The sequence below is a fragment of the Panthera tigris genome, chromosome A2 (assembly GCF_018350195.1).
Source record: "Panthera tigris isolate Pti1 chromosome A2, P.tigris_Pti1_mat1.1, whole genome shotgun sequence".
Taxonomy (NCBI): Eukaryota; Metazoa; Chordata; class Mammalia; order Carnivora; family Felidae; genus Panthera; species Panthera tigris.
This window is the reverse complement of record NC_056661.1, coordinates 142,618,246-142,625,382: the sequence shown is the minus strand read 5'-3', so window position 1 is coordinate 142,625,382 and position 7,137 is coordinate 142,618,246.

Here is a 7,137-nt window from a genome sequence, read left to right as displayed (position 1 = left end):
GGACAATATAATGATTCAGCAATTCTACACATTACTTAGTGCTCACCATGATAAATATACTTTTAATCCCCTTCACCTGCTTCACCCATCTCCCCACCCACATCCCCTATGATAACCAACACTTTGTTTTCTATAGTTTAGGGTCTGTTTCTTGGTTTGCCTTTTTTTCCTTTGCTTGTTTGCTTTGTTTCTTAAATTTCACATATGAGTGAAATCATATGATATTTGTCTTTCTCTGACTTATTTCATTTAGCATTGTACTCTCTAGATTCATCCATATTCTTGCAGATGGCAAGATTTCATTCTTTTTTATGGCTGAGTACTATCTCATTATATATAACATCTATCTATCTATCTATCTCTCTATCTATCCCACATCCATTATATATATACTGCATCTTTATCCATTCATCTATTGATGGATACTTGGGATGATTCTATAATGTGGCTATTGTAAATAATGTTGCAATAAACAGAGGGGTGCATGTATCTTTTCAAATTAGTGTTTTCATATTCTTTGGGTAAATACCCAGTAGTGGAATTACTGGATCATATGGTAATTCTAGTTTCAACTTTTTGAGGAACCTCCATACTGTTTTCCACATTGGCTGCAGCAGCTTTAATTCCCATTAATAGTGCATCAGGGTTCCTTTATCTCCAAATCCTTGCTGACACAGTTTCTTATTTTTGATTTTTGCCATTCTGACAGGTATGAAGTGATATCTCATTGTGTTTTTGATTTGCATTTCCCTGATGATGAGTGATGTTGAGTAACTTTTCATATGTCTGTTGTCCATCTGTATGTCTTTGGAGAAATGGCTGTTCATACCTTCGCCCACTTTTTTTTTTTTTAACATTTATTTATTTTTGAGAGACAGAGAGAGGCAGAGTGTGAGCAGGAGAGGGGCAGAGAGAGAGCGAGACACAGAACCTGAAGCTGGCTCCAGGTTCTGAGCTGCCAGCTTATGGCCCAAGGTGGGTCTCGAACTCACGAACTGCAAGATGATGATCTGAGCCGAAGTTGGACGCTTAACTGACTGAGCCACCCAGGCGCCCCTTTAAATTTTTTTAAAATTTTAATCTTCTGCCCACTTTTTAATTGGATCATTTGCTTTTATTCTTTGGTGTTGAGTTCTATAAGTTCCTTATATATTTTGGATACTAACTCTTTATTGGATATGTCATTTACAAATATCTTCTCTCATTCAGTAGGTTGTCTTTTAGTTTTGTTGATTGTTTCCTTTTCTGTGCAGAAGTTTTTTATTTTTATGTAGTCCCAATAGTTTACTTTTGCTTTTGTTTCTCCTGCCTTGGGAGTCATGTCTAGAAAAACATTGGTAGAGCTGATGTCAGTTACATTACTGTCTGTGCTCTGTTCTAGGATTTTGATGACTTCAGGTCTCACATTTAGGTCTTTAGTCTACTTTGAGTTTATTTTTGTGTATGGTGTAAGAAAGTGGTCCACTTTCATTCTTTTGTATGTCACTTTACAGTTTACCCAACACCATTTGTTATAGAGACTTTTTCCCATTGGATATTCTTTCCTGCTTTGTCAAAGTTTAATTGATTATATAATCATGGGTTTATTTTGGGGATCTCTATTCCATTCTGTTGATCTACGTGTGTATTTTTGTGCCAGTACCATACTATTTTGATATTGCAAAAAGCTGATGTTACAGCTTTGTAGTATATCTTGAAATCTCAGATTGTCATACCTCCAGTTTTATTCTTTTTCAAGATTATTTTGGCTATTTGGGATCTTTTGTGGTTCTATGCAAATGTTAGGATTATTTGTTCTATTTCTGTGAAAAATGCTTTTGGTATTTTGATAGAGATTGTATTAAATCTGATCTGTAAATTGCTTTGTGTAGTATGGACATTTTAACAATACTTGTTCTTCCAATCCATGAGCGTGGAATATGTTTCCATTTGTTTGTGTTGCCTTCACTTTCTTTCACCAATGTTTTATAGTTTCAAGAATACAGACAGGTCTTTCACCTCCTTGGTTAAGTTTATTCCTAGGTATTTTATTATTTTTGGTGCAATTGTAAATGAACATTGTTTTCTTAATTTCTCTTTCTGCTACTTAATTATTGGTGTATAGAAATGCAATGGATTTCTGTATATTAATTTACTGAATTCATTTATCAGTTCTAGTAGTTTTTTGGTGGAGTCTTTAGAGTTTTCTATATATAGTATCATGCCATCTGCAAATAGTGAATTTTAATTCTTCCTTACCAACATGGATGCCTTTTAGTTCTTTTTGTTGTCTGATTGCTGTGGCCAGGACTTCCATTACTATGTTGAATAGAAGTGGTGAGAGTGGATATCCTTGACTTGTTCCTGATCTTAAGGGAAAAGCTATTAGTTTTTCACCATTGAGTATGATGTTAGCTGAGTGTTTTTCATAAATGGCCTTTATTATGTTGAGATATGTTCCCTCTAAAATGACTTTGTTGAGGGTTTAAAAATTTTTTTATGTTTATTTATTTTTGAGAGAGAGAGAGAGAGAGAGAGGCAGAAAGTGAGGGAGACACAGAATCCAAAGCAAGCTCCAGGCTCTGAGCTGTCAGCACAAAGCCTGACACAGGGCTCAAACCCATGAACCAGGAAATCACGACTTGAGCTGAAGTCGGATGCTTAACCGACTGGGCCACCCAGGAGCCCCTTGAGGGTTTTTATCATAAGTAAATGTTGTACTTTGTCAAATGCTTTTTCTGCATCTATTGAGATGATCATATGGTTTTTATCTTTTCTCTTGTTGATGTGATGTATCATGTTGATTGATTTGTGAATATTGAACCACTCTTGTATCCTAGGAATAAATCCCACCTGATTGTGGTGAATGATTTTTAAAATGTATTGTTAGATTCAGTTTGCTAACATTTTGTTGAGGCGAAATTTCAGTCATTCTTCAGAATGTGTGGGAGGGTTGAGGGAGTTAGTGTGGAGTTATTTTTTGGAGAGATAAGGATTGGTTAGTTATTTGTTGTCTGGTTGGTTGGTTAAAGAAAAAGAGAAAGGGACAGAATTGAGAGAAGGAAACTGCAGAAATTCTACCATACCATAGCTATCTGGGCCCTGGTTGAGGAAGGGAGTAGGGCAGGTAGAGAAAACAAGTTCTAGAAATGCAGAGGGTCTCATTGTCTTAATACAAACAGGCACTAACCTAAATATGTCAAGGAGGTTGCAAAATAAGTCACTTAGGAGCCATCCTTGAGAAGCCAGGTAGCTTAATCCTAGTTGAGGACAAAATCTAGGAAATCATATTTTCTTGTCTCTCTAATTAACATATAGCTGCTTTCAGCCCTGACTTATTTGGTTTGATGCAGCTTAGTGATTTGAACAGTTCTACAGAAGTAGATGCATCTATTAAGCATTAAGAGTTTTCATTATTGTCCCTCTGTTAAAATGTTCCTAATTTTGCTCCTGGAGGAGAGTATGTTGGAGGCCTGGGAGTAGGAAGACTGGGGATTAAGGTCAGGTTAGCTTGGGAAGATGAGCTTTAGAGCAATCTTTGTCAGTTTGTTGGCATTGCCAAGAATTAATCCTATTCTCAAGGAGGAGTCTGGGTTGTTACAGGCTCCAAACCTTTTATTCATGTGTCTTGAAAATAAGATTGAATATAGGAGGCTGTAGCTAGGATAACTCTGTGCTCAAGAATAATACTTGATAAATGCTTTTGGGAAATGTAAATAAATTGCAATATTTACTTTATCTTCTTCATTCAAATGTACTTATGGTTAAGGCTTTGGGTCAGGTAAATTTAAATACTCAGTAAATGATAGAGTGTGATTTAGTAGAAAACATATTACCTTATGTTTACCCAAAGGATACAAAAATACAGATTCCAAGGGGTACATGCACCCCAATTTTATAGCAGCATTATCAACAATAGCCAAACTATGGAGAGAGCCCAAATAACCACCAACTGATGAATGGATAAAGAAAACGTGGTACTTATATACAACGGAATATCACTCAGCAATCAAAAAGAATGAAATCTTGCCATTTGCAATGACATGGATGGAGCTAGAGTGTATTATGCTTAGTGAAGTAAGTCAGTCAGAGAAAGACACATACCATAAGATTTCACTCATATGTGGAATTTAAGAAACAAAACAGATGAACATATGGGAGGGGGAAAAAAGAGAGAGAGGGAAACAAACCATAAGAAATTCTTAAAGACAGAAAACAAACTGAGGGTTGATGGAGGGAGGTGGGTGGGGGATGGGCTAGATGGCTGATGGCTATTAAGGAGGGCACTTGTTATAATGAGCATTGGGTGTTGTATATAAGTAATGAATCACTGAATTCTACTCCTGAAACTGATATTGCATCGTATGCTAACTCACTGGAATGTACACATTTCTTTGAAAAGAAAAAAAAAATATATTACCTTAATTTGAAAAGAACATTGCATAGAATAATTTACAAATGCAGAGAAAGAAATCTACAACACACACACACACATATCTTATATACATCTTTAAAAATGTAAATGTAAACACTCCTTATATGAATTCTGGGGTGCTGCACAAAGAACTGGGCCATTGTCAGCAGACCAGTCTTCTACCTCTTTCTCTAACTCACTAGGGGACTTTGGGCAAGTCCTTGCCCTGCCCTGGACATTAGTCTCCTCACTATGGTTTGAAGGGTTTGAACAAGACAACCTTAACAGCTTTTTCTATCTTGGTGATTCTAGGTTTGGCTGAAATTTAAGTACTTTAGAAACAATGCTACTGTGTTTTGGGTGACTTTAATTCTTTTCCTTCATATTGAAGTATCCGTATGGATTCCCTCCCTGCCTTCTTACCCACTTCTTTCCTCTTCCTTTTTTGTTTTCTTACCCCTTTGTCTCTTCTCAAAGTCCAAGGTGAGAGTGGTTGTCCTCACTGATAAAGGAAAGACTCAAATTTCTTCCCCCAACACTTATGCATCTTTATAAAAGAAAGTCTTAGACTTTATACACTTAATTTTAGCTTCAGAGGTGAATGTGTGAGTGTATTCTTCTGAAAACAGTTCCTCAGAAGGAGCCACACTGGCAAAATGGCTGGTCTTATCAGATGGTGAGATGGCCACCTACACACACCACTGGTTGGGCAGAGCACCATCCCCAAGACATGCTAGTCTTGTCTATTTCCTAGGGAGCTTACAAAATCCTCACCTGATTAACTTGGACTTGAGCACAGTGAACTCTCTAAATGTCTTAATGGTAGGACACTGAGTGTGCCTGAAATGTTTTCTGACTAGAGTGGATGTTTTGGCCTTGGAGGGTGTGGGGAGGTGTGAGCCCTTCCTTCACTTGTGGCGGCCAGAGCACCGTTCAGTGACATTCAGGTATCTCTGGGAGTTTTCCTAGTCAAGGCACTGCCGTGACATAGTCCTCCTTAAGCTGTGAGTGATAGGATCACACTTCAGAGTTTAGCAGCTGGAGGCCCTACACATGCTGCCAAAACAGTATCAGAATTGAGGTGAAAAGCTTAATTTTAGGGTTTTGAGAACTAGGCCTTTTTCTTTTCTTCAAAGTCTGAGATCAAACTGTTGCTTATCATCTTTTTTTGTTTTTTTCACTGCTGCCAATAAAACTCTTTACTGCCATTCATCAGGATGTAACAATATATTTGCAATATAGATTACCGGAAACAGTTTAACCTAAGTCTCTCTTTGTACTGACTTTATAGTGTAAGATATTTTGAATCCACAGGTCACATACAAAGATTTTAAATTTAGTTCAGATTTGATGGTCATGCTAATGTCCAGTTGGGAATCTTAGACTTAAAAAAAAAAAGACCCCTTTCCTCTCAAGTGTGCTATTTTATACTCAAGCATAACCATAGAGATTCAACACAACTATTATGTATGGTTTGATGTAGGGACTTGAAAACTTTTTTTTTTTTTATCAAGGGTCAGAGAAAGTAGTAAAAAGTCTATAGAAGGTTACACAAATTAAAAATAGTGGAAACAGGGGTTTTTAAAAAATAACCATCTGTTAAGGTTTTTAACTTAGAGCAAGGAACAGGAAATTCTATTCTTGAAGTATTAATATATAATAAATATCCTTTTCTTCTGTAATAAGGTCACTTAAAGAGTAAGGACAGAGAGAGAAAAAGAAAGACAAGAAGAAAGGAAGTGGACAGAGAAAGGGTAGAATTAAGAGGTAAAGGTAGAGAAGGCTGGAGAGGGAAAGGAGGGAAAAACGAGCAAGTCCTGGATACAGGGATGGAGATTCTGAATATGGGAATACGGATCCCTGTTCTGATCAACCGTTAACATGTCCTTGGGGAAAGATTACTCCTTCTCCACCTCTTGTTTAAGTTCTTGTTTTCATATCCCCTTATTGGGACCCGGCCCTGCTCACCAGCTATTATTCTGCACACAGTTCCCTCTCCTGCCCTTCCCCAGGCCCAATACCCTGTCTCACTGCTCCCCTTGGCTGTTGGACAGCCTTCCCTGTTTGCAGCCTGCATACCTGCCTGTGCCACCACTTACTTCCCCACTCGAAAAACTGCACCCAGAACTTGCCCCTGGATATGCTCCTGGATTCTGCTTTTGTATCTCCAGCTGGGAAATCCTCCCTCACTTCTAATTTAAGGCAATAAAACCCCAGATGGCTAGAGTCTTTCCCAGAGCTTCATTTTCCCTCCTCTCTCTCCTTCCCTCTTTGATTCCTTTTCTACTTGCTTTCCTGCCTCCCTCTTAGTTTGAAATGGGAAAAAAGATGAAGAAGTGCAATAATTCTTCCAAACGATGAACATGTTTTTCACTCTTCTTCCCTCCAATGAAGCTACCAGTAGGTATCAGAAAATGGAAGAAGTGAGAAGGAAGGAAGAAAAGGAGAAAATAGAAAGTAGGACTGCTGCTGGGTACAGGGGTACAGGCAGGAGAAATCCGTTAGTTTTGTGGCCATCCAGAAGAAAAATAATAAAATTAAAGCTGTTACAAAGCAGTGGAATCTCTGCCCACTGTTGTTTCTCTACTTCAAAAACATATTCCCTCCCTACCGGGCATTAAATGCAACAATGTAGTAACACTGTCAGTTGCAGAGTTTATACATTTATAAATGGTAGATGCTGTTCCTTGCTTAACAACTGCTCTGAATGCCTCATGGCGCCATGGAGCCACGGGCAGGCATAT